Source organism: Leiobunum rupestre, chromosome 3 (genome assembly GCF_980474605.1).
Source record: "Leiobunum rupestre chromosome 3, qqLeiRupe1.1.hap1, whole genome shotgun sequence".
Classification (NCBI taxonomy): Eukaryota; Metazoa; Arthropoda; class Arachnida; order Opiliones; family Sclerosomatidae; genus Leiobunum; species Leiobunum rupestre.
Genome location: NC_143386.1, coordinates 27,210,319 through 27,227,998, shown reverse-complemented (window position 1 = coordinate 27,227,998; position 17,680 = coordinate 27,210,319). Strand labels below are relative to the sequence as shown.

The 17,680-nt window shown below is 35.9% G+C and overlaps 1 long non-coding RNA gene across 1 annotated transcript in view; it reads left to right on the top strand.

Annotated features, from left to right (window-relative positions):
* LOC149950979 (uncharacterized) overlaps positions 1 to 17,680 on the top strand; it is a 277,136-nt gene that overhangs the window by 206,892 nt on the left and 52,564 nt on the right. The gene's annotated exons all lie outside the window — the stretch shown is intronic.

Genomic DNA, 17,680 nt, shown 5'->3' with positions numbered 1-17,680 from the left:
AGATTAATTTCCCGTCGCCGTTATATCGCAAATTTAGTTGATTCGGGATTGCCAGAACTTAAATGTTGTGGGCGAGTGATTAGAAATAAAATTACAACCAGAATTATGTAAAATTATAAATGTTTATTTTTATTCAGAACAGTCTATGTAACGTTCTAGATTTAACTTTCATCAATAACCCAACAATATATATCCCTCCTACGTAATTGTGCAGAACTGGTACTCAAGTGTCCAAGACTTGATTTGTCTTAGTTCCTCGTGATTGAAAAATAAACCAAAACACACTTACACTTAAGTAAATATCATAAATTATACTGAGTCATTTTAACTAAATTCAAACTACCTTACTATAAACTCTGGTCTTAATTAACAGCTGAGAGCTGTTCGCAACTAATATCTTCCAATCTACTTAATTAGCCTCACAGGTTGAGTTGATAATTTCAAGGGTTTAATTAGGTTATTCCAATTAAAAAAACAATCAATTTTATCTTACAGCTGACTTAAGTTAGTTCACAATTACTTTAACACTTTCAGTCTTAAACACGCACGGTTCATACACTTAAGTCCATTCACTCAAGTTCCAAACGCGAAACACAATTTAACTCTTTTCTTGACCGAAGACCGAACATACTAATTAAATCCGCAAAGTTACCTCATAACTTTTGACCGACACCAGGACCCCGTCATGTAGTAGTTCGTCTGACCGCCAAGAACTAAGAAAGACAAATCTTCCATATTGACGGCAATGGCTTTATATACGTTTATTTGATGTTTTTTAGTCCCGTCAAGATTTGACTAAAGTTCGAAAAATTGAAGAGATTATATTTTTTACCCGGTTTGATTGATAGTTCACCACACGGTGGCGCTATATTATTACTTTTATATAGTTTCCGCGGGAGTTTTGAATAATTATCTTTTTTCTAAGCGTTATTAAAAGGTAAAAAATCCGCCTTATCATAATGGTTTCTTTACTTTTTATATTCTTAAAGGAAGTCAATGGCTCGGCGGTAAATTATCTGCATTGTAACGATGCGACCCGAGTTCAATTCCTGAACACGATCAAATAAAGTAAAATACTCAGATATTTAACTAAATATAATGTTAATATTAATTATAAATATAATATTAATATAATTTATAAATATTTAATTAAATATAATATTAATTTAATTTATTAATATTTAATTAAATATAAGATTAATATAATTTATAAATATTTAATTAAATATAAGATTAATATAATTTAAAAATATTTCATTAAATATAAGATTAAAATAATTTATAAATATTTCATTAAATATAAGATTAATATAATTTATAAATATTTCATTAAATATAAGATTAATATAATTTATAAATATTTCATTAAATATAAGATTAATATAATTTATAAATATTTAAAATGATGTAGAATAAATTATAGTACCTAACGTTATAACTTTGTAAATGACATTCGCCAAAGCTGTTTTTTGGAAACAAGCGTTGGTGGCTGAGTGGTTAGAGTAAATCTCTTGCTTAAGGCAGCCCCGGGTGCGATTCCCGTCCGGCGCTAATAATTCGCAAATTGATACTAAGACTTTGTCCCCTCGGAGAGTTAATTAGTAATTAATTATTTAATTATTTAATTTTTTCAATTAATTTATAATTTGCATTCATATAAGGGGCAAAATGGTTTCATGATAACAGTCCAGTCATTACTGCATATTTTGATGGTTATAAAACCTTTTGTATCCTAAAGTATAACATTATTTCATATGTATTACTGTAGAAATGATAGTTTAAACAAATTGTGATCTAACGTTATATGAGGAGATAAGATTGTCAGAAATGAAAACAGACTTTCGTATGTCACTGTTTGTCATTTCAATATCTCTCATGTACTTTTAGAAGGGCCAATAATCAACAGATATTATGTTATCGAATTGTTTAAATTTTCAATCCGAAACCTCTTTTCAGTACTTCGACTTGGACTTGCTATAGAACTCAGTATAATATTATGAGACGGTGGCGTTGTTCTCAGTCGTCAACACGAAAGCCGTGACGGTGATGGGAGAAGGGGGTAGCCCAGCTGATGGAAATAGGGGGCATTCAACAGCATTTAAGGAACTAGGCGTATTTGGAAACTAATGTAGCTTCCCCTTCGATCTTTCAGCAGGGGAGGATTATTCGACCTTTGGCTGTCCACCGTGTAGTTGCCCCTTTCTCTCAACTATTTCATTTAATAGCCAGTTTCTTTACCGAGAAGCTACACCCGCTTTCGTCTGTTTCTATAAATATGGCTGCATCAAGTTTTAAACGGTCGGTCCTTTCTTCTTGGGACTCCAATAGTTGGGTTTGTTACTTTTTTAAGTAGTATTGCTTCAACTGAGGATTGTGTGTTTAAAGTATTATGATATGAGGATAACGGCATTTAAAGGTTTGGAAGAGCTTTGCGAAGGATTATCCGTCGCTATATTTTGGAGCTTTTACTACTAATATATATAAATATTCTATTTCATTCTGAAAATAATTTCAAATATAAGGTTTTATTTATTACAAAATTACTTACATTTGAATAATTTTTCCCAAATATATAAGTCGCGAATGGATATTTAGATCATGACATCTTTTGTAATTGTTTAGTTTCCTTTTTATTCTAATTACTTAAATTAACTGTGCTTGATAGCTTAAATACTTTTACATTAATAGTATCACAGTTTATTCTTTACACCATCTCCTCTGGTTACAATTACATGTCTGTCATTTTTCACTTCCCTTAGCCCCATCTGGTGGCCTAATATACAAAACCATCCATTACTATCAAAATGTCCAGCATTTTAGGAGCGTATTAAAAATATTTCTTACATCTTTGACTCATAACATATTGATGGACAAAATATAGAATTAGAGTAGACTACATGCTAAAAGTTCCCTTTTTCCCCTTGCAAAGAACAATTTTCCCTCTTTTTCTCGTTATCCCTCTTAAATTCCCTTTTAGGGTATTAAGCCGCGTTCACAAAGACGTTAAAAATGGTAAATAGCTGAAGTTGAAAGCGTAAGGTAGAAGACGAAGTTAGAAATCGGCGGTTCACAAACCCGCCGAAAGTCGAAAGGGGAGAGAGGGAAATCGGCGGTCAACCCGTATCTACTCCAATTTGATATTTCAACTTTCGGCTGAAAAATCACGTGGCTGTTTGGCCAATGGAGAAGCGGTTATGACATCTTGTCGGTCAAGTGATACACAAACACCAGTTTTCTCGAAAGATAGTGGAGTCCGAGGCCCGAGCGAACGAAAGACTTTGTTTACCTCTTGGTTTCGGTGCGCCATGGCTGCAACAAATAAAACTGTGTTAGCGCCAGTAAAGGAAGTCTTTGTGAACTGCTGACGTTGTGCAGAAGTAGAAAGAGAAAGGCTGAAGTCGGATCATCCCGCCGAAAGCGAAATGCTCTTCCCCCTTTTGCTTCAGAATTCTCCTCAACAAAACGTCTATGTGAACGCGGCTTTAGAAGGTTGAAAAATCCAGGAAAAGGGAAAAATTCCCTACTGTTCCGCACCCCGTAATTGAAATATTGAATAATTAAAGGTGTTCAGATATACATTTTGGAGGTTTTCTGGTTGTTATTTTTAAAATAATGTCAAGTTTGACAAGTATGGGAAGGTTTCCAATGTGTTTAGAGGGGCCTACCTATTAGCTTTAGAAATTGAGAAGTTTTTATTGCTATTAGCTATGAAATTATTCGATCTATACAGACTGTACAATACAAAATTTTCCGATATTTTAAATTTCATAATCCTTGCTCCCTTGTACCATAAATAACATAATAACCGTAAGTATGTGTTCAAGCTGATATGCCAGACATTGTGGATGACTTCTAGGCAGAGCTTCTTCCCGATTCGGAACTGAACTCTAATGTCGCCTTCACCGTCTGCTGTCATATGCGCTTTATTTCTAATCTGAAGAGTTGCAGGGATGCCATGCGTATTGTACTGTGCGACTCCAGGATCAAATTACTAATTATCTTTCTTAGGCTCTGAACAGTTCATATTACCCGGCTTCGTCGTTTGTGCCCGCTTTTCAAGGATGATGCCATTTTTTTCGTACTGCAGTTTTTCGGGCTAACAGTTCCGGTTGGCATATAGCCGAGTTTCGGTCGCGACACACGAAAGGCTCTCACAAAGTCGTTTGAAGACTTTTATTACAGACGATAAGGAAATCAAAGTTAAGGGCCCAATAATAATAATAATGTTAAACTATTAAACAAAACTTATAGAGACTAAAGAGATAAATTTAAAATGGATGAAGGTTCTCTTAATTCTACGCGGTTTCAAAAAGGCTCTGGTTACGCGCCAACGATGCTTTGTAGGGACCATCAGTTTTCCAATTTAAATACCTATTTTAAAATGAAACTAGATTTAATTCTAATTTCTTAATTTCTTTATTGTAAATTTTAATTCATTTTTCTTTAAAATATATTCAAATTTATCAATATAAAATATATGACTATTAAAAATATATTATGTAAATTAGCGTTAAAGTGTTTGCCTAATTTCGAATATTAAGTGAAATATTATGTTCAACTATAAAAGAATGTCACACCTCTCTATTAACAACACTGACGGCAACTTTATGAAAATGAAACGGGTGAACGCCTTATACTTTGATTTGATAATCGTGTGTTTTGAAAGTCTTGAAACGACGTTGTGAGAGCCTTGTGTTGTGTGTCTTGAAAACAATTTTAAATTTGAGGCCCTTAACTTTGAAATTTTACCTTGTTTTATTAGTAACTATTATCGAATATTTCTCTAGTTGCTAAAATATTTATAACAGCATTTATGGGCAATATATTGATAAAAATAAAATCTTACGTGTTTTTGCACTATAATAAATGTTTTTTGACATGACATGCTTTTTGTCCTCATTTTGGTTAAAAGATCCCAGTTCTTCTGGTAAAGGTCCCCATAACAGCTTAGGTACACCTTATGGGGACCCATAAGTAGTGTGTCTTTTACCGGATGTGACGTTTTAAGTTATCGATCGCTTTCCAATCCACTTCACGCGGTTTTGGTATGATCTTGCGCCATTGACCAAATCTAGCCAACAAATTTTCTCAATAGTTCCCTAAAAATGAAGTCTTCAGAAGTGATTGAAGCGACCACCGATTGCATTTCCCCTTCTCCTCTGGTGACGGGGGAAAATGCGAACATTTTGACCATGAACTGATGGTTATCTCTCAATATAATAATAAGATGATATAAATACAAGAACAACAATTTGCTAATACTTTTGGTAAATGATTAAATTGAAACTATGTTTACCATTTCTCCCAAACCCCCACATGATTGAACAAGTCAAAACAGCTTGGTATATCATTGGTTCCTTAAACGTGTGTCATCCGACGCGATTGAAGGACACGCCTTTGAAGTGGTCCCTTCCTCTTTCTCGTGTCAGAGAAAGAGGTAAAACTTGCCGCCCGCGGATCATCTTAACAAATTTATTCTCTCTATTTTAAAAAATCTTGGATTTCTCTTTAATGACAATTACGATTCGTGTGTGGCTCCTGGTTTATTAATACAGATTTGATAAAACTATTATCTGCAGACAATGATTTTCCTGAAAATATTTTGAACTCTCTTATATTTCCTGGAATTATGGGTGAGTAGCTTTCGAAGATTTCTTGTCTTACAGGGAAGGTCTTGGACTGTAAGTCGGGGATCCTAGAAAACGTTATGGCAACCTTTAGACCATACCCCAGGAAGGTATCAGCCGGGCGGATTTTTGAGTAGAGTCAAAAGGTCAAGTTTTATGACCTTTCGAAATTTTGACTTTGGTCGAGTCGGAAATGCCTTATGGGATTTTATATGCTAATTTCATGGGCACCAAAGGGTCCCCCCCCCCTTTGCTAAATTTGGAAATTTTTACTTTTGTAATGCCCATGTCAAACAGTTTGAATCAGGAGTGGTCAATATGGTCCAAAATGGTCAGTTTGCGATGGGAGTGGTCAATATGGTCGAAAATGGTCAGTTTGCGATGGGAGTAGTCAATATGGTCTAAAATGGTCATTTTATCTAACTCCCCTAAAAACATTTGATTTCGTCAAGTTATACCAAAGGGAGGTTCAAAACAAACAGTTAAAATATTATCTGGCCGCCGCAAGTACTATTTTTGTTTTGTAAAATTTCGAAACATTTTGAATTTGCCGTAATTCCAAACCCGCCATAGATTGTTTTGGTTACCATAGAACTGTTAGCGGAAACAGTGGCTAGAATAAATGGCTAGACTATTCAAAATATACAAAAGTGAAATAAATAACGCCAGACTATCATGATTTTGAATTTTTTTCGAATGAAATGCATCAATAAATGAACTATGAGATTGGATAAATACATTTTTATAAAGGTGCAGGAACTAACTGTAAATAGCAATTTTTTTGGAAGAGGTGCCATGATTACATTAAGTTCCGGCCAAAAAAAGCACATTTCCCTAAATATTGCTATAAACCTTTAGTTCCTGCACATTTTTCAAAATGTATCTATCCAATCTCATTGTTCATTTATTGATGCATTTCATTCGAATTTTTTTCAAAATCATGATGGTCTGGCATTATCTATAACACTTTCGTATATTTTGAATAGTCTAGCCATTTATTCTAGCCACTGTTTCCGCTACCAGTCCTATGGCAACCAAAACAATCTATGGCGGGTTCGGAATTACGGCATATACAAATAATTTTGAAATTTTCCAAAAAAAAATTAATATTTCTTGCGGCGGCCAGATAATATTTTAACTATTTATTTTGAACTCTCTATGGTCTAACTTGACGAAATCCAATGTCTTTAGGGGCGTTAGGTAAACTGACCATTTTTGTCCATTTTTGTTTGTTATGGAGACTCCATAGCAAACTGACCATTTTGGACCATATTGACCACTCCCATCGCAAACCAACCATTTAAGACCATATTGACCACTCCCATCGCAAACTGACCATTTTCACCATGTTGACCACTCCCATAGAAAACTGACCATTTTGGACCATATTGACCAGTCCTAATTCCAACTGGCCAGTTTTGGTCATTTTACCCAATTTTAACTTGGAATGACCACTTTTTCGCATGTTTGACATGGGCATCACAAAAGTAAAAATTTCTTAATTTTTGACCTTTTGACTCTGCTCAAAAATCCGCCCGGCTGATACCTTCCTGGGGCATGATTTAAAGGTTGCCATAACGTTTTCCCGGATCACCGACTTACAGTCCCAGACCTTCCCTTGTTAGAAATTAGTTGTGAAATTTTTGTTCTTTACTTAAAAAGAAAAATTGGTTTCTTGCTGAGTGACTATGCATCCTTTATTATCGACGTTACTATCCCGTTGGATGCTGGATATTTACTGCACCTTCCTAAATATTAAAACGTGGTCATTACACGGGATAAATTACCATGTACTTTATCAATTTAAAATGTTTATTTTATAATCACAAATGTGGTGAGAAAAGGTTGGTAGCTTAATCATTTGTAATTATAAAATAACGAAGATTTCCAAGTTTGGAATGAAAGTTGATTAAAAATAAATTAAACCCCAATCACTGGATTTTATGCACGACATTTCCGGACGTGAAAAATGAATTTTTCTTTACAACCTACATTATTTTTTATGTTACCACTTCCCATCAATACTAAATTCGGAGCCAAGAAAGATTAGACAGGCTAGACCAAAGGGGCAGGTCACTTCCTTGATTAACGACGCACCCCTCGAAAGGTGATATCCGATTTAATCATGGTTATTTTGATTAAATGCAAATTAATCACGATTATATTGACTAAATCACGTTTAATCATGATTTGAATGTTTAAATCTGATTCAATCATTATTAAATGATTAAATCTGATTAAAATGATTAAATCCTGATGCAAACGACTAAATCGTGATTAGTATGATTAAATCGCGATTAGAAATTAGAACGATAATCAGAATGATTATATCGCTGATTGGAATTGTGCGTAATTAGAACCAGCGGAGAAGAATAATTTAATATGTGATTAGAATTAATATTTTGTATTTACCGCGCTCAATTTACCGCCGACGTTTACCGCGATCTCGTATCTCGTTTTCTTTTTTCGCGATTTTCACTCGGATTAAATGATAATGTAAAATGTTTCCTTAAATCTCTGAAGAAACGTGACAGTAAAAAATTCAAAAGAAAAAAACCAGTTACAAAGCTGTGATGTTTTCGGATGTTTTAAATAAAATGTGATAAGTTATTTTTCAATCAAACAAAATTGCGATAGAACTATCAATTTTAATAATTAATATTAAATTATCGTTCTTCAGTTTGGATTTTACTTTTAAAATCTCGATTCGATCGATTATATTGATTAAATCGTGATTAAATCTGATTACTATTATGAAATCGTGATTAAATCTTATTAATATTATGAAATCGTGATTAAATCTGATTAATATTATTAAATCGTGATTAAATCTGATTAATATTATTAAATCGTTATTAAATCTGATTAATATTATTAAATCGTGATTAAATCTGATTAATATTATAAAATCTGATTAATATTATTAAATCCTGATTAAAATTATTAAATCCTGATTAAAAAGATTAAATCATGATTAGAAAAATTAAATCTCGTTTAAATCGTGATTAGATTTTTTAATCTTGATTACCCTGATTTAATCACGATTACCCTGATTTAATCATTTTACTATGATTAAGACGCACCCCCAATGGAAGTGACCTGCCCCTTAATTGGGCTAGACCACCTCCTGAAAACATGAAGCTTTCTTGTGTACCATATGAGGAGTAAGACACTCTGCGAACTCGGTGTACGCTGCCGTACCTTTGACAGTGCTAAATGGAACTCGCGAACTCTTGAAAATATGTACCTTTAATAGTGCTAAATGCACGAGCTCGGTGTACAGATTATCTGAGACTGTCATACCCCTCCGTACCATATTAACTTCCAAAAGTTTGTTCGTTCGTTTCCTACACGCTTTTATCAGATTACTAGTTTAAAATCGAAAGCTTATTAACGAATGTTGAGAACTGGTGCCTGCCACTAATTGGATAAGAACTCCATCAGCTTCGCCCTGTAATGGCTATTAAGGATGAAATAAGTACTTTCTGGCCATCTTAAGACGCAGCTACCAAAATATTCTCGACTAACATTCTTTACAATTGAAGTTATGCATTTTTATTAATTGGGTATTATATTGATTTGATGTCAGCAGCTAACATACCAAATACTTTCATCAAATCTGTGGAAAGTCCTATATAGGTCCAAATATATTTGCAGGACAAAAATAAATATACATTGAAACGAATATTTAGAAGAGATAAAAATTATTTGATAAATGGATAAAATCCTCTAAAATTATACTGGTATTTTAGATAATTATCTATTCTTAACAAACATTTATTCTAAAAGCCCTCTGCGAAATATACCAAATATCATCGGAAATCAGAGAAACATCAGCTAGGCTAGGATAATACGCAAGACTAAGTCATCATGTGACTTTTAAAGCCATTTATCTCAGTCGTTGCGGCTGTACAAAGGCAAAAACCTTGTTTAAGCCAAGTATAACCCTCGACGGTCGGATCGTTTAGGTGATTAGATGGTAATTAATCAAATGTGATGTTAATAGTCCGGTATTGTAGGCTCCAACCGAAAATGATTATAAAAAGGGAAGGGGAAGGAGGTGGTTGAGGAGTCTCAGACGGAAAAACAGTACGATCTCAATCAAAATACACTTTATCAACAATGTAATGGAGACATAAACCAAAATTATAAAATAAAACGAGGGGACCTGGCAAAATCTTTAAGGGAACTTACTCTTTTCTTTCGGTTCTCGGCCTTAATGCCTGATATCTCCGGAACTCACAGGTGTAATGGAACTTTACGTAGGGTTAGGGCAAAGAGTATAAAAACTACGTAACCTAGAGATATAATGACGGTCGAAAGCAGTAAAGGAAGTTGTAGCAACCGGGGGGGGGGGGGGGAAGGCACTCAGTGAATTTGCACTTCAAATTTCGGTACCGCAGCGCCACTACGGCAGTATTTAGTACAATAAATAATAAAACCGGAGAAAAATGGCAGTTACGGTGTTGCGGAGGTGGTAAATTTGGCATTTTGGATATTTAATTGTCTAATATCTGTCAATTCAAAAAAGTTACAGTAATTGGTTACTGTTTCGTGATTTTTATAGTTAGTTGTGGATTCGTTGTTTCGGTGTTTATTTTCAAAAAGTGAAGAATAAGGCGTTTGTTCTCTAACGTTGCCAAGTCCTAAAGGTAACCAATTCCTTAAGGAATTTTCAAGAATGTTTAACTAAATCAAAAGGATTGCCACTTAAAACTGCCGTAGTGGCGCTGCGGTACCGTAATTTGAAGTGCAAATTCACTGAGTGACTTCCCCCCCCCGGTTGCTACAACTTCCTTTACTGCTTTCGACCGTCATTATATCTCTAGGTTACGTAGTTTTTATGCTCTTTGGTTAGAGGACTTGATTGCTTTGTTTGGTTGGGTCTAAGAAGGGAAACTATAGATTTGGGGTGATTTTCACAGTTTGAAGGTGGGGGACTGTACTTGACTCACTTTTGGACCCAGTGAATTTTAAGGGGGAAACGTAGGAAAATCTACTACTTATCAATTGTCCTTTTGTCCCGCGTCTTCGTTTTTTCTTTGGAGTGGAGGGATTTAATCTCTTCTTTCGCGCGGGGGTCTCGTTCTCACAGTCGGAGGGGGGGGGGCACAAACAGTCACAACACTTCGTTCAAACGCACGCGGGAAGGATTGCACGTTCCCCGAACGGCAAGGGATGGATCCAGGCAGCAGATCGCAATGGCTCCCAGACCCCTCTTTCTCTCCTGATTCACGATGAGTCGCTTGTCTCGAAGTTGCAATGGAAGGCGGGGGACTCTTTCTCTGGAATTTGACGACTCTGCTGTAGTCTCTTCGGTTTATGGGTTTCCGGCTTACGGGATTTCCGGATTACGCAAGTAGGCTCCCAGCAGTCTTCGGCGGGTTAACTCTTTCGGACCTGAACGGAATTCTCTGCTCTGCATCGGATTTATGTCTCTCGCTCTCTTTGGATTTGGATTATCTTTATCTCTGGACTCATTGACTTTCGTAGCTGGATATGTCAGGGGACTCGCTGGATGGTATCAGGGAGGGACGTTTAAATGCGAGAGGATCTCTTAATTTCATTAAGACTTCTCTAAAATTTCTAAGTTTGCTTTAAAGTTTAAAGTTTTTAAGTGAAGGGTCGGGCCATGGTGGAGCAGAGCTTCCGCCTGTAAGTCTCTTGGGGTTTCTATTCTGGTTTCTTTTTTGTTTCGAGGGTGCGGGGTCCTTTTATGCCCTCGGTCTTGTCCGTCATTACTTAATGATGGTGCTCTTCTTGGGCATTTTGTAAGTTTGGGACGGATGGTGGTGGCTTACGGCTTTGGCCATGCTTTTTCGGGTCTACGTGACTAGGTTGTTCCCCTGTAGCAATTCAGGGTCGGGCCGACGTCGACAAAAAGTGTCGAGACGCATGGTCGGTCACCCGTTGGCCGACCCTCCGTTTTCGGGTCGAAATGTCCTAGTCGCATCGGGAGTTGTACGACTCTCAAATATTAATATTTTAGTCGAAATAGGGACTGTTTGACCCTAAACCGACTACCAAAAGGCACTGGACCAACTGCCTAACGGCGTCGGTTATTTAAGCTAGGGTTCTGAAATTTTCAGGGTTTATTTGTTAGGTATGTTAGGCTTTGGATACTAAATTTCAGAAAAATCGAACGATTTTGTGCCGTTTTGGAAAATTTATTTTTTCACCGGTAGGTGTCACGCAAAATGTTTCAATAGGAAAGTTGTAGGGCATAGTCAAAAGTGTAAAAATAATTTTAGTTCGGTTGAAAAAGATCTATTTTTCACTGAGTTTGGAGGTCGGGGGAAAAACAATTTGTACTAGCAGGCAATAGCCTTTAACGAATTGTAGGTAACATGCATTTCAGATATAAGATTTCGAAAAATAAACAAATAATAATTAGCCCAAGTGACAAATGTTTTTAATGACTTCTACAAAATGTTTTCAAAAATGCCACCTTCACAAATATGCACGATGTTGCATATTGCGAAATGCTCCCCGAACCATTTCTGGAGTCACCCGGCGACATGCTTCGATGATTCTTTGTCGTAAATCTTCAACGCTCGTCACAGGTGTTTGGTATACGTAGTCCTTTACGAATCCCCAAAGAAAAAATTCGAGTGGTGTTAGATCAGGTGATCATGCAGGCCAACGAACATGACCAGTTCTTCCGATCCATCTTCCAGGAAAGTCGTCGTTTAGATATGCAACCACGTCACGATATTGGTGAGGTGGCGCCCCATCTTGCTGGAACCAGATGCGTCTGTACTCGGCCAGAGGAATGTCGTTCAACACGTTGGATATTTCATTTTGAAGGAACACCAAGTAGTTTTGACCGTTCAGACGATTTGGCAGGAAGAACGGACCAATAATTCTGTCACCTAACAGACCAGCCCACACATTTAAGCGAAACTGCACTTGGTGGCGGTGAGGAAATCCCCAGTGTGGATTCTCGTAGTCCCACATATGTTGGTTTTGACGGTTGAAAGGCCCATCTCTTCCGAATGAACATTCGTCGGACATCAGTAGTTGATCGTGAAAATCCTGGTGTTCGTCAGCCATGAGGCAAAACCAATTGCAGAAGTCGAGTCGGCGCTGTCTATCACCGTCATGCAGTCCTTGGTGAAGTGTCGCTCGATAAGGATGAAAATGGTGTCTTTTCAGTGTTCTCCAAACGTAGTTTCGATCCAACCCTAAGTCAAAGCTGGCAGTCCTGACGCTCGCTCGAGGAAAGGTGACGAAGTAGGCAAGTATGGTGTTTTCCATGTCGATGTCCTGGAGACCACGACCACGAAACCTCGGATTGATATTACCCCAGTGGTCGAAGTCGCGGACCACTCTAAGAACCGTCGTATGACTTGGTCTGCAATTGGGAAATCTTCGTCTAAATAACTGACTTACTATAGTAGCATTACGACGACCTTCACCGTAAAATAATTCTAGCATATGAGCGCGCTGATCTCGAGTGTAAAGAGGCATACTGGACAACAATCGGGTACGCTGAGATAATGTTTTAACTTTGAAATGTAAACGCTTTAAATACTACTCGGACAATTGATATTTCACGTTAAAAAACAACAAAAGAAAAATAAGCGTAATTTTTGCTCTACAAATCTTTGTTTGATGATCTTACTCGTAACCACGTCGAGATGGAAGACGCGGTCTTTGTCTACTTTGTCTAATTAGGTGTTGAACGTAATAATTTTCTTTAACAATAACTTTTTGCAGATCTGATTATTAACTACATAGCTGAAAGCATAAGTTCCCTAAAATAAATGTACATGTGTTGCTGTGATTATGTACGATTGTTTACGTTAAAGGCTATTGCCTGCTAGTACAACTTGTTTTTTCCCCCGACCTCCCAACTCAGTGAAAAATAGGTCTTTTTCAACCGAACCAAAATTATTTTTACACTTTCGACGATGCCCTACAACTTTTCCATTGAAACATTTTGCGTGACACCTACCGGTGAAAAATAAATTTTCCAAAACGGCACAAAATCGTTCGATTTTTTAGTAACCAAAGCCTTCCATACCTAACAAATAAACCCTGAAAATTTCAGAACCCTAGCATAAATACATGTTGAGAAAAATGGCCTGATCGAGCCAATTCAGACACCCTGTATTTAACAAGTGGCAAGCGTATCATGTTTCAGTGGTTCTGTGGTAGAACGCTCACCTGTCGTGCAGGAGGACTCAGTTTCGAATTCCGACCAGTACTAACGCAAATTGAACAAGTTGGCAAGCCAAAATATACCTCTCCTCGGAAGAATTGTCCCTAGCGGTATTAATTTTTCGAGATGACTCTTAAAGATATATCTCCACAATTCTGAGTTATTTACTAAAAACGTAATCCCGGTTCAATCCCGCCCAGTTTAAAATTTTAATTATAATTAAAATAATTGAGACGAAACAACCGAGTATAATTTATTCAGAATATTATAAATTAAGTAGTTACAACAGCGAGTTAGACGTACTAAAACAATGCACAATTGAATTTAACCCTATTTACGTTACAAGTTTATCAGTTAAATATAATACGAAGCCAATTTTAATGAAATAAATAACTACAGAGGGTATTTGTAATTTTCTCGCTTACGAAATACTTGCCGCATCTTTAACGGTCATTTTATTTCAAATTAAACATCTTAATCAGTCGAGAAAACGTTTAAAATAAATTACGAAGTAATGACGACCCAGTTAAAAACCAGACCAACATAAGTGTAAGCGCACGATGTATACAATTCGATAAAAATATACGACTGAAAAAACGAAATAAAATACAAATAAAACGAAAGATATTTAAAATTAAAAAAACTGATCCTAATAAAACGTGAATATACCCTCCACGTCACGCACATTCGAAATACGCAGAAGTAACGTTATACTATATCCAGTTTAAAATATTAGAGTATCAAAAAATAAAAACAACGAATAGAAAAATACACTATAACAACCCAATCAATCAGACTTCAGAAACAAAACTCATAGAAAAATATTATAACGCAGTCAAGCAATCAGACTTCAGAATCAAAATAATTCATAGAAAATATTATAACGCAGTCAAGCAATAAATTAGTTCAAATACTTAGAAATCAAGCATGACTTACGCTCTTAAAGGTTCCTCTAAGACTGGACGATTTAGATACAAATTTAAGACAGAAAAAACCAACAATACCAAAGATTAGACAAAAAAGAACGTAATCTCGATCAGTTAAAAAACACAACAAACAAGATTAAATCAACATAATTTCATTCGTAAGAAAACCAGATTAGGCCTTCATAAATTCATTCATAAAAAAAGTAGGACTTTATTACCTATTATGCTTACGATGAGTGTCTTATTTTCAGTGAAGCTAAGCTCATATCGGTGGTTCTTTGGTAGAGCTCTCGACTGCCAAGCCGAATGGCCTGGGTTCGAAACCTGAGTATCAAAAAATAAAAATAACGAATAGAAAAATACACAATAACAACCCAATCAATCGGACTTCAGAAACAAAACTCATAGAAAAATATTATAACGCAGTCAAGCAATAAATTAGTTCAAATACTTAGAAATCAAGCAATATAAAATATAATATCAAGAAGCGCAACAAATTACCATTCACAAATACGATTTTCCACGTTATTATAATGAAACCGGATAAGCTTTTGGGCATGACTTACGCTCTTAAAGGTTCCTCTAAGACTGGACGATTTTGCGGGGAAAAGGAAATAAACTTAAAAAATAGTAGATACAAATATAAGACAGAAAAAACCAATAATACCAAAGATTAGACAAACAAGATTAAATCAACATAATTTCATTCGTAAAAAAACCAGATTACGCCTTCATAAATTCATTCATAAAAAAATTCAAGACTTTATTACCTATTATGCTTACGATGAGTGTCTTATTTTCAGTGAAGCTAAGCAGATATCGGTCGTTCTGTGATAGAGCACTCGACTGTTGGCCTGGGTTCGAAACCTGGGTGGCGCATTTGTTTTTAATCAATAGAGAAAACGCTAAATTAGAATTTCTTCGATGCAATAATTTCAATTTCAATTCCTTTTAAATTAAATCAAAATTTCGTACTCTATTAAATACGCTTCCGATAAAGCTGAAGGTCTAATTTTCAATGAAGCGTAACAAGTGTCGGTGGTTCTGTGATAGAACGTCCGCTTGTCAAGCAGGAGGTCTCGGGATCAAAACCCGCCCGATGCGATCGCAAATTGATACTAAGACGAATGCCGTAAACTCATTGGAAGTTGACAGGTTGCCATAACACTCAGCACTCGGTCCGTCCCAAAAGTCAATAAGAAGGAGTTGAAGTATACGCACCCATAACGTAGTGACGGTGGGCGTTAACGAAAAAAAAACTCAACGGAGTCGCAAATTTATCCGTTAACGCTTACCGTCACACGGTGGTTTTGCCAACCTTTTAACTGCTAAAACGGTTGTTCGACTGCGTACGCAGTGATTACCCTTTGCCCCGAAAATGCGAACGCGTTCGCAGGCCACACACACCCACAGACAAAAAGAGGGTTCTTTTGGAAAAATCTTTTCCATAATTCTAAGGAGCTGCGTACGCGATTACAGTTTGCCCCGAAAATGCGTACGCGTTCGCCGCCCAGACAAAACGACCCAAATTAAAATATTTACCCAAGTTAAAATATTTAGCCAAAATTAGACATTTACCCAAAATTAGATATTTACCCAAAATTGGATATTTACCCAAAATTGGATATTTACCCAAAATTGGATATTTACCCAAAATTGGATATTTACCCAAAATTGGATATTTACCCAAAATTGGATATTTACCCAAAATTGGATATTTACCCAAAATTGGATATTTACCCAAAATTGGATATTTACCCAAAATTGGATATTTACCCAAAATTGGATATTTACCCAAAATTAGATATTTGCCCAAAATTAGATATTTACCCAAAATTAGATATTTACCCAAATTTGACCACCTTTGTTTTATTTTTTTTGAATAATTGCATAAGGGGGGACCCTTAGAATCTTCGATTTTGCCTTGTTAATTTACTTAGAGAAATATAATATTTTAGTTGTCAAAAACATTTTCGGTTGCCATGGTAAAACTAAAGCCCATCGCATTTTTTCCCTTTGGTTTTTTTAAGTTACATGAAGGTCTAATTAATCCCTGACTTTAAACAAAATCGATGAGTCTCGGGTAGTCTCCTTTGTTAGTGCCCTCTATTAAAAGGTCCAATTAACGTAGACTCTTGGTTTTGATTGCGGTTCTGAGTTTCTTTCAACCCTACCTTTTTACTATTGTTCCTGGCTAGAATATTATGGTTTTTTCCCTTATAACCCTTCTCTAAACCTAGGAAAACTCTCTTAGTAGATATTGCATTTAGATTGACCTTGTAATGAAATAAAGAAATACTAGTTAAAGATCAATGTAAAAAATTAGGCTTAGCCATCTCACATTCCTACCTTGTGAATTATCTATTTGGCTAATATACTAATATTTGGTAGCTTTGGAATGCTAGTGATAGGATTTGAGTTTGAAAGTAATTCGCAATTGTCTTTTTCTTTTTAATGGTTTGAACATTTAGAGTCTAGGTTGAAATAAATATTTAAGTGTCTTGCTAAATGATCAGGGCCTAGATTTAGTTTTATACCATTTTGAGCATGCAGAAAATTTAAGTTTTGGGTATACTATATTATAGGTCCCCACTAAAGTAGTACTCATGAAGAAGGATTAAGTTAATTGAACTTACTTCATATAATATAAAATTGAATAAATGAAGTGTAGTAGATGTGATAAAGAAGGTGATGTGTCTTTAAACAATACTATGGTACGATGTCCGTAGGTGGGATTTTTATATAAACCCACGATGATTATAGAGAAAGGGGTTATCGGCAATGGCGTAGCTGAGAACTCAGAGGCCCCCACCCGCTAAAATCTTTATGATGCCCCCCTTTTTAAAATTTTATGGTTATCGGGCCCACTGAAGCTCGAGGCCCCCCCGCACCGCCACTGGTTATGAAGCGCCACGCCCCCTCCCCCCCCAGAGCGAGACCAAAGTTTCGTAGTAATAGAGTAC